The sequence below is a fragment of the Cryptomeria japonica genome, chromosome 10, assembly GCF_030272615.1.
Source record: "Cryptomeria japonica chromosome 10, Sugi_1.0, whole genome shotgun sequence".
Classification (NCBI taxonomy): domain Eukaryota; kingdom Viridiplantae; phylum Streptophyta; class Pinopsida; order Cupressales; family Cupressaceae; genus Cryptomeria; species Cryptomeria japonica.
The window spans coordinates 622,304,274-622,321,378 of record NC_081414.1 but is presented as its reverse complement, the minus strand read 5'-3'; positions in this window follow the sequence as shown (position 1 = coordinate 622,321,378).

Genomic DNA, 17,105 nt, shown 5'->3' with positions numbered 1-17,105 from the left:
TTGTACTACTGATCCTCAGATATATAGGATACTTCTTGTAGTTTTCTTTTTGTTAAATATGGCTGGAGAGAAATAAAAATATTTCTAAGAATATCAAACAATATGTTGAACATATCTGAAGCAAAACCAGAGAAGTATCCAGCATTTCATTCCGTAGCCCCTGGAGGTTTAGGGGATAGAGATGTCTCCGTGCTATTATGTCCATAATTCTAGGAAATAGTATATAAGTGTAATAATGATATTTTATTATTATTTACAAATATAAATATTTTGTAGAATCTGAACAGCTGTCCTAAAGATGAATTGACTGGTCACACATTGATGAAAAATATGTACTTTTCATCCCATTTTAATATATAGACTTCTGAGTTTGCATTCTCTATTATCATTTTGCAGTCCATTTCCTAGGTTGACATTGATATCAAAGCACAGGCTACCATTCTTTATTTTTGTGATCCTCCATTTGTTGTGGACCATTCGTCTAGGGTTACAAATAAAATATTCTTCTATCCTGTTTTTGATTTACACTCCTATTTGCAACATCCATTCCTGCAAAGAACTGGAACACATCACTCTTGCTGCAATTGTAAGGAAGGTCATGCATCCTGTATTTTCATCCCATTTTTTCCATTTGCTGTTCACTGTTCACTATTTCTTCAAATCCATGCTCTAGGTGTTAGTCGCAGCTCTGAAGGCCACAGTTTGAATCTACGTGCTTAAAAAAAGATGAGCAGGTAAGTCATTCCATTTTCAATCTATCTCATGCTCAGACTATATTCCGCAAAATTCAATTTCCAATAAAATATTATTGCATCAAATCCCTGTCCCTCATTCCCCAACTCTAATTATATTCTGCCCTAGAAGGGGCCAAGAGGTTGTTCAAAGAAGAAAGCATTAAGAAAAGATGAGTTTCAATTTTTCCAAATTGAAATAAATATTTTATTGGACATAGTTATTTCTTGGAGAAAGACCCTTTTTCTGGAAAAGCAAAATTACTCATTTTTTAACGATATTTTAAAAAATATTTTTTAGGGAATTTTTTATCATGAATTATTTAAATATTGCAAAATAAGTCATTTTGATGCGATTAAAATTCAAAAATCAAAACAAATTTTGCAAACCTAAAACAAATCACAGGGTTCGAAAATACACAATGCCTCTAGTTCACGCATACAAGTAATGCTGTCATGATTGAACTACTACATCCAAAGCCCCTAACAAGTTGGTGTCAGTGGCATCATCCCTATAAATTGAGGGAGAGAAATAAGGATTAAAAAGAAATCATTTTCCATTTTTCTTAGTTACCCATATGTGAACTATTGATTGACTATAAAATCTGATGTCATCATTAAGTATATAGGAAGCTTGTACTTCAATGTACAGAGTGACCCTGGGTAGGTTGCCATTGACAACACAAATCCTTTTCACATACAACCTACGTGCCATGTGCCATTCTACTCTCACATGCTTTAAGGCTTCTTTCACAAACTGACAGGTATATTGGAAGCACCAACTTCTTCCACATAGTAACGGGTATATGAGAAGGGTGAGCATATCAAGAGGTTTGGTATATCAATCGGGTGGTGTATAGAGAGGGAAACCACAAAGTACAGGTGGTTAAAATGGTCGAGACAAGTTAAGAATACTCTCATCTTCAATGATTTATGGTTTAACATTTGTGATGGAGACACAACTAATCAAACCAACAGTAAAAATATTGGCTTTGATAAGGGCCTCAATTGATGAAGAAAATTTCCATCAGATACAAGGGTGCAACACACCTTGGGAAGCATTACACAAGTTAAAGGATTTGTAGAATTGGAATTCACATGATTGCAATTGAAGTTGTTCAACCTTGAGTTGAAAAATTGCAATGTAACGAATCTAGCTTTAGAAATTTGAGCAATCAAGCATGACATTGAAGCTACTGGTGGTAAAAATGGCGTATATATAATTACCTTCAGAAAATATCTTCTTCCCACACATTCAACCTATTTGGAGTCAGTGCAAGCAAAAGTCACTCACTTTCAACCACTTGGTCAAAAAGATGGTTGAAAGAGAAAAAGCCCAAAACCATGGGAGAATATTTGCTATGTTCATCAATAAAGCAATGCTTCCAATAAGGTTCGTATTCTGAGAGTGAAGAAAATGATAGAGAAAATGAAGGAAATAGAGGACGAGGAGGCAGAACTAGCAGAAATAATGGTTAACACCATAGTTTGAAAACTTGGACTCGATGTAGAGTCGGCAACTCCAAATTTTGACTCGGAATAGAGACTTAGCAAAAAAACTCAGCAACCCAAAATTTTGACTCAAACTTGGGACTTGGCAAAGACTTGACCAAAAAACGCATAATTACACCTATTAAAATAGAGATTAATACATTTAGAGAGCACATAAGTCTATTATGAACATCAATTGTCATAATTCAAATATTACATGTCATGTGATTCTTGGATTATTGACAATGATGTCAAAGCGGTTATGTCATTGATGAGGACAGAGATGAAGGCAATTCTGGAGCAGAGATACAAGGTTTGAGTTTGATTATAAAGCTGGCCAACATGGGAAAAGAAATCCTTTAATTAAATGATATTATAAGGAAATCTACTGATGCAAAAATTCTCACAATCGAATCCAGAAGCATACACTATTAATTGAATGGATTGTGGAAATCTACTGATGTTGATATTATAGGGGCCAACCCCTCCTTGATTGTGGCTCTCACTTTTAGCAATGTTTTAATTCTTGCAAAATAAGTCTTCTTTGGTGTGGCTGACCTCTCTTAGTTTGGGTGCCCACCTTGGTAAAGAAAATTTTAATTTAACAAAATACTACCTTGGCCGACCAGTGTAAGGAAAGTTAAAAATAAATTAAATATATCTTGGCCGACCTCCTAGAAACTAGCACCCATCTTTGGGCAATGCAATTTAAATGATAAAAGTAATAATGCTACCGGCCAAACTAGTTGAGGAGCTGTGACCGTTGGTGGGGAGCTGTGACCTCCCTTAGTATGGGTGCCCACCTTGCTAAAGGGAATTTAAATTAAACAAAATACTACCTTGGCCGACCAGTGTAAGGAAAGTTAAAAATAATTTAACTATATCTTGGCCGACCTCCTAGAAACTAGCACCCATCTTTGGGCAATGCAATTTAAATGATAAAAATAATATGCTACCGGCCAACCTATTTGAGGAGCTGTGACTGTTGGTGAAGAGGCAAATAGGAAGGTATAAATGGGAGATTTTTGAGGGTTATTTGATTAACAATTCATTGAATAGATTTCCCATATTTGAGAGCAGATTTATGAGTAGGAATCAGATATTTGAGAGCAGATTTATGAGTAGGAATCAGATATTTGAGAGCAGATTTATGAGCAGAAATCAGATATTTTGAGAGCAGAAATCAGACGTGTTTGAAGCCGACCTAATGCAGATTTTTGTTAAGATATATTTCAGATTTCAGAGCAATCATTGAAGATCATATTGCAGATCTGAGTAGAGGAATATTGCAGACTTGAGATCAAATTTCTAAGGCAGATCTTGATGAAGTTGTGAGCAGTTTTTGAAGGTGACCTAGAGAAGATCCACAAAAATTATTATTACATGGCACTTCAAAGGTTGGTGCCTTCTATTTTGTGAGATTGGGAGGTTGGTGACTTTCATTCAAAAAGATTGGTGTCTCTTACTGAGTTGGTGCTCAGTAGTTGGGGCCTACAAAATTGTAAGAAGATTCAATATAAGTAATATTTTGCTGTGGTTTACTCCCACAAGGGTTTCCATGTAAAATCACGTGTGCATCTTGTGTTTTCTATTGTTAAATCGTACTTCTCATTATTGCTCTATGATTGCTAAAGTTTAAATAAGTGACAAGTTGTCTTATATTGATTCATCCCCCCTCTCAGTAGAAGTGTGTGTTACTTCAATGATGCTCAAATCAATAAATGGCATAGTGCCATAAAGTCTCCAAATAGGGGGAGCAAGGGATTGGATTTGGGGACAACATGGGGACACTAATAGGCAAGGGTCTAGGGGCAACACCCAGAGTGCGTTCAATGTTGTGGTACAAGGCAAAATCAAGGGGTGGAGCCCCCACTGCCAAAACCAAATTATGGCATCAGAGTCTTGTTCATGAGTTTTTTAGGCACTCCGAACACAGAATAAAATACCAAAGTATTTTACCCTCTCTTGAACAAAATCACCTCAGATGCTAAATATCTAATCAACTAAGACAATTCCAAGGTTTCCAATATTAGTTCTTGACGTGTAGGTAACTCAATGGCTTGATGTGAATTGTTGTTTTCACAAAGGGACTTACACAATTGTTCTAAGATTTCAAACTTATCATGAATGGAGTAGGTTTGCCAATGATTTCAAATGACTTAGGATTTTGCAATTTGAACTCTTGATCTAATTCTAACAATGATTTTCAAATAAAATGCAAAAGAGGAAGGGTTCAAAAATTCTATTCTATTCCTATCTTAAACCTAGAATGCAAGAGATAGTGAATGATTCAATGAAATTCAACTAGTCTAGGCTTTGTCATCAAAGAACAACTCAACACAAGCTTAGTGCAATCATCTAAGGTAATTTATAGATATTCAAATTCATACTAAACAACATTAACACCATCAATTGGATGCATATCAATGAGTATGCACAAATTGAAGTTAAGATCGATTTAAATTCTAGTTGACTACACAAGGTAAACTTACAATCGGCAAGAAGCTAGTGGTATGGATAAACGAATTTCATACAAATGCATTCAACAATTTCTTTCATCCAACTAGAAATACTTGAAACAAATTCTAATCTAAATTTGGAGGTATGAGAACCACACAATGCTACAAATCTCAATAAAATCACCAAACTTCAATGATTAGATTCAATCTAACAACATATAGGCGACAATTCTAAAAAATCTATCTTACAAATGAGGGGAATGGGGTTTATATAGAGTCTCCGATTGAAATGAATGGCAAAGATTCATTTAGAATCAAGGGCTGAGATCATGTCAACATTGCCCTAATTAGGGTTTACATCAAAAAGTGGAATAAAAAAGGAGGTCCAATGGAATGATGCCTAGTCATCAAGTAGGGAATCTTCTAGAAGATTTCAGCCTACATCCCTCTCTCTAGCTACATACTCAACAGATCTAGCCAAGACTGAGTTGAGTTCCTCCATCGTAACACTGGGTAGACCTTCCTGCTTCAAATCGATCACATCCAAGGCATTTGAGCAAGCATCGAAAATGCTTTCCCAATCTGGCATAAGCTTATGCAATTTGTTGATGTGAATCATGAGAGAAACCAAATCATCTAGCTAATTCTTCCTTATGGATTCCAACTGTCTGAAGTAAATGAACTTCATCTTCTCTTTCAACTCTTCCAAATTCAAACAACTAGAAGTGTGGACATCTTGTCCTAATGACTCTTCAATAGATGAAGGATCTTGGATTGTATCTCTTAGATTGATCCCTCCATCTCCATGCAGTCTTGCTTTGCATGATCAAACACTGACTTCCTCAAGGCCAAAGAACAATACCAACCATGGAAATCATAAACATTGCCTTCCTGAAAAACTCCCTCCTAGATCAATGTAGAAGCAGGAATCCGCTTCAACACCTTGAGGTGAGGAATAGTCTTTTCTTGCACTGGTTGGAAATCTTCCCACACTCCTTCCAAGTATTGCATCCTGAATATGAGCATCGTTGTCTTATCAAATGCTTGGATGAATTGAGCTAGGAAATCATCCGCTTGCTTTGAAACATCTTCTATCCATTTACCAACCTCTTGATATGTATTCATCATTGCCTCATGATCAAAGGGGAATTCATGAGCAATAGCAATGGGTGAGACAAAGGTAGGATCCTCACGCCTTAAGGAATTCATCCCTTCAATATACTCCTCGAGTCTCCTATTCTCACTCTCAAGCATCTATTTCTTTTCTATAGCCTTGTCTAATTGTGCCTCAATTGCCTTGACAGTATCATCGAGCTCCTGAAACTCTTGTTTATTTGTAGTAGGTCCAAGGTCAATTGTGGTAACCTGATAATCCATAGGAGTGACCACATTTCTAGTCTTATCACCTGTCGGGACAGCTACTTGTGCAATGCGTGCTCCTATATCATCTCTAGTAATCCTAGAGAACATCTTTGCCTTCTTCTTTTCCTTTTCCTTACCAATCCTGGTTAGGAAGTCATCAATATCTTCTGTGGGTTGTGCCTCTATCACTTTCTTCTTCTCCATGCTACTTAACAACCAATCGGGAATTGTAGAGAACTCCATCCCATCTTCGAGGTGTTGATCTTCATCGAGTCCTCTCAAGTCTGAAATAACTGTTGTCATTTTATGACACCCTTGGTCCATTAGTAAGAACCGATCAGAGATGTGTTCCATGGACAAGCGCAGCCCCAATTGATCAAAGAGAGAAGAATCGTGAAGTATGAAGTGTTTCCTTGCCCAGAGGAAGTTCCTCCCTTGGCCTTTTCTTCTTCCCCGGAACTCCGAAACCTCAAGGTTTCAACGCTCTTTGCCTTAGCCGCTTTCTTTCCTTCTTCGGAACTCCGGAACCCTGAGGTTCTGAAGTTCCCTTCCTTCCCTTGGCTTTCTCCAGTTTCTCCGAAACACCGAGGTTCTGTAGTTCTTTCCCTAGCTTAGCCCCTCCTCTCCTTATTCTTTCTCTCTTTTTCCCCGGAACTCCGGAACCCCGAGGTTCCGAAGTTCCTTGTCCCTTTTCTCCTTCCCTCTTCGGAACTCCGAAACTCCGAGGTTTCGAAGTTCCTTGTCCCTTTTCTCTTTCCCTCTTCGAAACTCCAAGGTTCCGAAGTTCCTTGTCCCTTTTCTCCTTCCCTCTTCGGAACTCCGGAACTCCGAGGTTCCGAAGTTCCTTGTCCCTTTGCTCCTTCCCTCTTCAAAACTTCGAAACTCCGAGTTTCTGAAGTTCCTAGCCATCCTTTCCTTCACCTCTTCTCTTAACTTTCTCCTTTGCCCGGAACTCCGGAACCCTGAGGTTTCGAAGTTCCCCTCCTCTCTTTAGCCCTTTCCCTTTCTTCTTCGGAACTCCGGAACCCCGAGGTTCCGAAGGTCTTCCCTTGTCTTCCTCACTTCGGGAGTCCGAGCTTCTGAAGTCTCCGGGCTTCCTTTCAACTGGCGACACTTCCAAATGGCGTGATCGACACTCAAGGCTTTTAATGCTCCGACAACTCGGTGACTTGTGCACTTTCTTTTGTGGAGCCACAAGGGTGCATTAAGTGTTTTTTGGTAGGATTTCCATCAAGGAAGGTACGGGGCCATGCTTGGTGACCTATGTCATGACTAACTTTGGAAGGTTAGTCAATCCACCTTCTCAGGATTGCCTTTGGTGGTATGGCTAGGTTGCTTGCATGTACAAGCCAAGTGCATGCACTTCCCTGCACTTCCAGACTGACATGCAGGGGTCATGATCACCATTGTACCCCTTTTTTTCTATATAAGGCTGTTAAGCCTTATTGTAAAGGGTTCTCTCCCTGTTGGCTTAAGCTTTCTTATGCTCTTCTCTTCTCTTAAAGACTTGTAATTATTTTTGCATTTCTGTAACTGTAAGATTGGCTTTTGGCCTTATGATTAATTGAAAATCACCATTCTTGCCTCCATCTAACCTATGTACGTTGTGTATGCTTTCTTACCTTCATCATAGGTGTATGTCTTGTGGCTTTTCTCTCTATGTGTGTTGTGTTAACTTGTTTTCTGAGTGTGACTTGTGGGAATCATTCTCCCCTCTTGACACTTAGCAAACTCTAACCTCCATACATGCATTTGGGTCACTTATGCAATTGAAGTTGTGCATCTCTTGGGTTTTCTAGTTGGTTCCTTGTGCCATTTTAGTAGGGAGAGAAACAATCTCTTCTTGGTGCATCACCTCTTTTTATTAAGCATTTCTCTCTTCCCTTTCCCTCTGCAAGTTGTTAGGATAGGCTTAGGAGTTAGTTTTGAAGTGTTGAGTTGGTTCAACACCTTCACCTGGATTGGGAAGGAAGTCGGCCTTCTCCAGAGATTCAACCCCCTTGCGCAAGGTCCCACACTTCGGGGTTGTTTCCATGTTTCACAAGGTTGCTGAGTTGATAGCTCAAAAAGGGTGCAAGCTTTTGTGATAACAATAACCTCATCGTCGTCTTTATCTTTAGTCAAATCTACCACTTTATTGCCTAAATGGACCTCAAGCCGAATCTTGGGAGATCCGGGCTGCTCTTCATCATCTTCATGTGGTGTCGATTGTGTTGACACATGTACATCTTGATCATTCTCCAGTAGGATCTCCATGTCAAAACCCTGTTTGGACTCATTGTCCTTCTCTGTCATATCATTCTCCTTCACGGATGAGGAACTCATGGTAGATTGAGAAGTGTTAGACTTATGTTTCTTGTGCCTTGACCCCTGGCTAACAATCTCCTTGCTTTTTGTTTGTGATCCTCCAAGCATACATTTCCTTCTTTTAGGAGCTTGACTCTCCTCATCATTATGTGTTCTAACATTGCTCATTGTCCTTTCATCATCATTGAGAGAGGACTCCTCATTTCTCATCTTCTCATAGGTTAGGGTGACCTTTTGTTTTCTCAACTCATTAATGTACTTGTCCACCCATTCCCTGGAGCAATCATTCATATCTCTCATCAAAATATTCAAATCTACCAACTCAGATTGCGAGCAACTAGGCAACGTGCTAGGCTTGTCTTTCTCCTTTGCATATTGCGGATGTATGTGATCCCCATCATCTTGCACTTGATCTGGAATAGAGAAGAAGTTATACTTCCTCATGAAGTCCACTAACATCTGAGACCACATCTTCCTTCTAATTGCGAGCTCATCCATGAGATTAGCCCAATGATCCTCGATGTCAATTCTGTGTGTAAACTTTCCTCCCTTCGTCGTTACAATTCTTTAAAATGGATCAAATCGATCCCTGCCTCTATAGATTCCAAGATGAAAGAACTCAAATTCTTCATTTAATATGTTTGTTGTTGTTGCGGTGGGGCATACCTCCATCATCTTCCCAAGCGCAATAGGAAAAGTAACTCCTTGCCTATGCTTTGCCTTTTGGATGAAATCAAACTCTAAGAGTTGCCTCACTACCTCAAGTAACACCATCTTGTTTGTCAGATGCCTAGGAAGCTTGTATGGTTTGGAAGTGAATCCCTGAATCTTTAGGTATGTGAAGGTAGGAGACTAAATATACCATGATCTATACTTCTCAATGAGTGACATTGCCTCCTTAGACAATCGTTTATGTATTCCACCTTGCAACAATCTTGTGATGTAAATGGTGAAAGCATAGTTCACCCTTCTATATTGATCAATCTCATGTAGGTGGAGTTGTGGATAACACTCATACACTTTGTATTGTCTGGGCCGGTTTCCAACTTCGCCCTTGCATATCAATCCTTTGTAAACTATCTGGCTTGCAAGCATGTAGACTAAGTAGGAAGTCATGTCGAACGTCCTATTCCTTTCGAAACTCCTCAATTGGATATCCAAGTTGTCACTTATAATCTTTGCCCCATTTGATCATCATTGATCCTCCTACTATCTACTCAATAAAGTAATACATCCATGTCTCAAATAGTGCCCCTTGAGGTGCTCCCATGACTCGGTTGAGTAGAAATATCAAATCATTGTACTCCTCTTTGAAGTCTAAACATAGGAGTCTCTTGGGTAACTTAGAGTGGTGACGCCTTGTCTCAAGGACCCAGTCGTTATTGATAACTATCAAACATGACTTCGATATTCTTTCAAATTTAGCTTGGGCTTCCTCCTTGGTTCTCTCATGCATGTCTTGATATCTAGGGATTCCAAATGCCTCCCCAATTGACTCCTCAACTAGGTATGCAAGCACCAACCCCTTAAATGATTTGATCGTTCTAAGTTTGTGGATCATGATGCTTTGCACACTCAACCATGAGTTCATTGCACTGAATAGATGGTGGAAAACCAGCTGTGTGGTAAATTTCACTCTTCATGATATTAGCCACCAAGGATGATGGTAGATGATTCTTCGTTCCAAACATTCTCCATCTCATCCTCTTCATATCCGGGTACTTCATGTTGGTATCTCCAATTTTCTTCCATCGGAATGTTATTTGCGACTCTGGATAGTAACCTTCTTGCACAATCTTCAGTTGAGTCTTCCTCGCAGCTATCCCCACTTTAGACATGTCACTCGTACGAAGCTGGAAGTTAATAACATGATAAAATAACTCTAATAATTCATTTTCAGAATTACCCTAAGTTCTGATTTTTCAAATTTTCCAGATTTATGAGCTCATTAAAATCAGAAATTAAACAATAACTAATGCAAATTCTGAAAATGTATCAATTTTGATCAAAATAAGGCATATCGCCCTCTAAAAACCTGAATTTCAGACTAAGAATAAGTCTAATTGCAATGCTTTAGTCTGAAAACTCCCTTCAATACTCAGAAAATGAAGTGTCTTGATGTCAAAATATTATCTCAGGTCTGATTTTCTGAGTTTGAAGGTCTGAAAACACCTCTGTAACTGAAGCTTCAATGGCTGGGAACAACTTCAATCATGATGCAACGCTCATACATAATACGATTTTGCCCAATCAGCTGAAAATCAATGCATCTTGGGTACACAAAATGGCTGGGAATGATGTCCTTGGCTGGGTATAATGTGTCTCGGATCTGATAATGGAGCTTGGACTGGCAATGGCACCACAAATGATGTTGCAATCCCCTCTAACAATGGCACCCCTTGATGCCTAAGACAAAATCTCACCTCCCAAAACAATGGCGCACCTTGAATCAGCTCTTCCAGCCCTTCACACGTTACATCAATCACAAAATAATAAAATATAAGGCACTGGTCTGTGTCTTTTATTCATGTTTTCGCCTTGAAATCTCACCACAGCCAATGTGGGACAAAAAAATTTGCTCTTACCAGCCAAGTGGAAAATCGATATGCATTGGAATGTTAACACTTAGCATCATTTTCACTTTGTTTGATCACCAAATGCCAGTGGTGGAAAATCGATGTCAACCTGGACACTTTGTCTTTAAAAATTTCACTTAAATTTGATCTCCAGCCAACTGGGGAAAAACATGAGTCATAGGGGCATATTTTTCATTTAAATTCATTCCCATTTGACAATTATAACCTTGAGGGGAAAATCGACCCTCATCTGGACACTAACATTTGATCACTTAACTCATTTTACCTCACAAATCCACTCCAGGGGAAAATAGACTTCCATCTGGGCACTATAATTCGATCAATTCCATGTATTTTTCTCCCAGTGGAAATTCGCCCTTCATTGAGACTCAACTTCCCATCAAAATCTTGTCAAATTCCATCAAAATGCCTTCTAGGGGAAGATCGAACCCCATCAAGACACATGAATCTTGTTATTTCTTCATTAGTTGTCCCCAGTGGAGAATCGACCTTCATTGGGACACACAAATTCATCTTCATTTCACTCATTTCAATCATTTTCCCCTTGAGTGGAAAATCAAACCTCATCAGGACACTCAAATTGCACTTAAACTTGGTCTTTTACTCCCCTAGTGGAAAAACGTGGGTCATCAGGACACACATACTTCATGCATTTTACTCTTGTAGGCCTGGTGGAAAAACAACCTCCATCGGGACAACTCATTTGCCTTGAGTGGAAATTCCTAACTTATCAGGATTTTCCCTAAAATTATTTGCAAATTCAGTCCAAGAGGGGAAAAATGCACCTCATTGGGACTGAGACCATTTTCATCACTAAAACAACTCTTTTTGCTCAAAAATGGAGTGGAAAATCATACTACATCGAGACAAAGTCCATTTTCACTTCTAAAACTAAGTGGAAAAATGCCTCCCATCAAAACTTTCACTTTTATGCCTTAATTTCATAAGGGAAAAACGTTTTCCATCGGGACTAAAATGATTTTCACACTTTAAAAGCCCAAATTTATCAAATTTTATCATTTCGTGCAATGGGACTTTTAACATTTCGTTAAGATTTGAGGGGTGGAAAACAAGAGTCCTTTGGGACTTTGTGCATTTTTAACTTATTAAACCTCCTAGGAGTGAAAAAACAACTCCTAAAGGAACTTTTGACGCTCCAATTTGCAACATTTGAAGCATATTACGCTTATATTTTAAAGCAAGTTGCAACCTCAACACTTAGAAAAACTTAGGATCACTTTGACATTACGACATTTTCTAAACACTTTGATCCTATTGACTTTAAAACTCAAAAATTTAACATTGCTTGCACATTGAAGACCTTTGAACATGACCACATCAAAAACAAGACTTAAAATTGCCACCTAACAGCCCAAAAACCCTAAACTAACAAAAGCGAAAAGCCAGAAAAAGGGGGGGTCCCCGTTTGCAATGGGGTGATGTGTGAAAAAAGGTCACAACAAGTCCACACAAACATTCATGGCACACATCCTCTTTCATATTTTTATCACTATATTTTCAACTTTTCTCCAACACAAAGTCCTCATTATTTCTGAGCAAATCTTCATTTATCCAGTCCCTTCTCTTAATGGTTTTTTGCTAAGTTATCAAGTTCGAGGTTCGAGAAAACTTGTGTCTTTTTTGCGGTCTTTTTCCTATGTCCACAAGATACATCTCCTCTCTAAGACCTTAGAAGCCATAGATGATTAAAAAAAGAGAAAGTGTATCTCTACACAAGACATATAGTAAGAAGTGACAATATTTTCATTCAAAAAGTCTAGAAAAATTACATTTGATAGTCTTGATAATATCATTCCTAAAATAGGGTCAAGGCTAGTTTTAATCTCATGTTTAATAAAATATTGGCCTACATCCCTTCTAAGCATGATATATGGGCATGTGAGGTTACTTGGTCATTTTAATTTAAGTATGATCCTTGATAGTACCTACAAGAGAATGTCTACAAGATTGATTATATAATCATAGTTGGCATCTCTTGTGGAATATTGTGGGACTCTATATTCAATCCTATTTTAAAAACCTTAACTTCATGTCATTAAATATAATTGTATATTATTATCAAGGAACTAGTATTCTTGAGCGTAAAAACCTTGATAAATATCTATTTTATATGGTAAATATGAAATACTTGCAATGTGTGGGTAAGGAGACACTTTGATCACATTGATATTGTCCCATGAATCTAGAAAACATTGCACTATTGATGACTATCACATACCTAATAAAGCAAGGCTTATGGTCAATATATGGCAAATAAGAAGATGTCCGATTGCCTGAGAAAGTCTCTTAATACTTCTTGAATTTAATGCACCTTATTATAATGTGTAGCTATCGCCCTTAAAAACTGTCCAAGGAGCAAACCTAGAAAGAATAGCTCACCCATTGCTTAATTTTTTTATAAATCATTACTATATGTAGTAGTATGTCTACTTCTCTAATTATTCATGTTGATCTCCTTGCTACTATGATGAATAATGATGAACAGTAAATACTCAACAGATACTAAGGGGGGGGGGGGTGAATCAGTATAGACAAAAACTTCTTTAACAACTTAAACTGCAAAGACTGCACAAACTGGTAAATAGCATCACCGATCTAAATCAGGGCAATACCGATAAAACACAGTATGACTATGAAAGACATAAACCGGTAACACTTAGATCTTCACAAAACCTAATATCTTATTTCCACTTCACCCATATGCATAAACAAGTAATACATCATCAGAAATATAATGACCACTGGATCAGCATGCTTTACCACTTAACAGAAAACACTAAGACATCACATGAAAAAGCATCACACATAACACACTGATTTTTCACGTGGAAACCCAATTGGGAAAAACCACGGTGGGGATGAATACCCACAAGTTGTTCTTGAACTCTTCTGAAGTCCACTATGTTAGGAGCCTAGTCCGGTTAAGGACTTTACAATAGGTTTTGCTAGGAACCGATCCTGCTAGGGATCACCCGATTAAGGGATGGCTAAATACCCGGTTAAGGAATGGCTAAATACCCGGTTAAAGGTTACCTTGTCAGAGGATTTAAAGAACTCAACGATTTTGAGTCACCCTGTTAAAGGATTTACAAAAAGTCTGTTAAAGCTACCTGGTGAAGGGATTTTCCAACTGCTGAAATGGTTAGTAGTCAACAGGTAAAACACTGATCTAATAACAGCAATCAATGCCAAGGCAGATCCACTTTAGTTCCTTTACATCTGCAATCACACTCTGCAGATCTCTCTGCACCGGTCTGGCAAGAATCAAGTATCTCTTCACTTGGATACACACAACATTTGCCAACAATCTCAAATGAGAATCATAATCGACCTTATAGACAACAATTAGGTCGGTAGCCAAAACCTAAAACCCTAAGCATCTAGGTTAACAATACAGTCGGTCTAATCCTGACCGTTCAAACACATTGCATAGAGTAAAACAGTCTTGAACAGATCTCAAGACGTTCTCCATCATCCGTTCTTCACCGTTTCTGGAAGCTAATAACCCATCACGCGCTCTCCACCATTTACTGAGATTTTGCACATTCCCGAGGTGGATAGAATCAATCTTCTTCATGCAAGATCCTCAAGAAGATTCTTCACGTGCACAAGGCTGACGTGGCAACGCAATCTCATATTCATTTCAATGCTAACTCATCACAGGATGTCATCGGTCGAATCACACAGACTTGGAATGCATCAACCAGAAACCCCGATACAAACTTTCCATATACCGGTTCACTTTCTGCATATACCAGTTCATTCCATCATACTGGTTCACACTTCATCATACCACTTCACTTGTACCATCATAACAGTTCACTTGCCAAACCGCTTACTTCAATATACCGGTTCATACTTCAGCATATTGACATCAATGACAACATACAAAACTATCATGTCATCATACTCTGCACATATGCCAACATACTAATCATTGGATTATATTCTAAATTTGTGAGAAATATTGTATGATCTTTGGGAATGACAAATTCATAATATTATGTTTTTTCTTTGCACCAAGGATCAAGTTTAATTGATTACTATGTTACTAACTATATTGGTGCTTCTTTGGTGAGACCATGCCCTCAAAACATATGGTGCAAGTGCTATTACATGGATGGTGCAATACTTTAATAAAAAGACTATATTCTCTGTGTCCTTGAATCAAATGGGCGAAATATGAAAGTAGCTCTTGAAGAATCGATATGGCCTTGAAGATTTATGGAAGAGTTCAAGTTGAATACATGTAAAAGTACCATCTTACTTGAAGTTAATTTACTCTTGCCAAAGAATATCATTTCTAAATACAAAAATGCATGTGGGACATCATTGGCACCTCACTAAAGTGAAAGTATTTTGTCATAAAAGTTCTCTCCAGTTCCATCATAAACGCACATTGAAGATCGTGGGCACATGTTATATATTGGAATCTTAGCCATCACTTACGAAAAACTAAAGTGAAAGTATTTCGTCATAAAAGTTCTCTCCAGTTCCATCATAAACGCACATTGAAGATTGTGGGCACATGTTATATATTGGAATCTTGGCCATTACTTACGAAAAACTCTATGCAATGATTGGTTTTTAGGTGATGTCATTCAGGGGGAGTGTACATGATACGACCTAGTGGCTAAATCCTAGATGTAAGACCTAACAGGCATAAGACCTTTAGGCATTATATGCTCCAAATTCAAATCAATGCTTGGCCTTAGGTGATGCCATTCAAGGGCGTTGAGACATGGACCAGCTAGGACTCGAACCTAGGACCTTCCATACGCTGTTGGAGTGCTCTACCACTGAGCTATTGGCCCCTCTTGGACCAGTCCATCGTCGGTTCGGGTGTGGCTTATTTCCAACACCAACACCCCCCCTTAAGCCACACCTCTCGTGTGCTTGGGGCTCCTAGCCTGGACCTGGCTCTGATACCATGTTGAGACATAGACCAGCTAGGACTCGAACATAGGACCTTCCATATGCTGCTGGAGTGCTCTACCACTGAGCTACTGGCCCCTCTTGGACCAGTCCATCGTCGGTCCGGGTGTGGCTTATTTCCAACACCAACAAAGGGGAGCCTGCATGTCAATGACACCACCTAATGGCTAAATCTTGTGGGTAGTGTTGACGTGTATTTTATACACAATCATACACAGAATAAAATACCAATAGGCATCTTATCCTCTCTTGAGAAAATAGTCTCTAACTGCTGAAGATCTGCAAAAAGGATCAGTTAGGTAGACTCCAAGGTTCTTTTAGTAGGGTCTCTACATGTGGACAAGCTTTTTTAGTGGTATGATGTGATTTGCTGTTTCCTCCAAGGGGTCTTACGCATTCTAAAGCTCGAAGATTTTACTAAACTAAAAGGAACTTTCAAAAAAAAATAGCAAAAAGATAGGGTTTAAAGAGGTCTAATCTAGCCTAACCCTATGAATGACTTAGTATGGACGAGATTTGGCAAGACTCAACCAACTTCAATTTTGCCATAAGATAACAACTCAATTGAAATTAGTGCGATCTTCTAAGGTAATATAATGGTATTCAATGCATCAAAGATCAAGGACACTACTACGAAGGTACATATCTAAGACACAATGATAATTGAAGATTAAGGACTCAAAGTGTTCTCCAGTCGACCACACAAGGCGTTCCTACAATCAGCAAGAAGCTAGTGGTTTGGATTACGAATCCTACCAAATATCAAATCTCACACTTAGTCTTTCAAATTAACAAACTACTTCGATTGAGCACGATTCAAGTGTATCAAACAACCATGAAGATAACTCAAGAAATTTGCAACAAAACACCATAACTTCAATATTTTATTGATTTCCAAGTCATCATGTACAACAATTGCTTGAATTTCTCTCTTCAAGACTCAATCTTGCTACAAAATAAAATTGCTTCTAACTCTAATCTCTCTTACATCAACTATTGACTATTATCTGACTATTACTCTATTATCTATTACAATGAAAAATGGGGGTATAAATAGCATCCCCAGTTACAATGAAAGGTCCAGATTGAAAGTAAATCAACGGACAAGATCATGACACCTAAACCCTAATTAGGGTTTGTTACAAATGACCTCCTTTTTACTGAACAATATTAAATACATAGCCAAATATTAAATTCGGCAC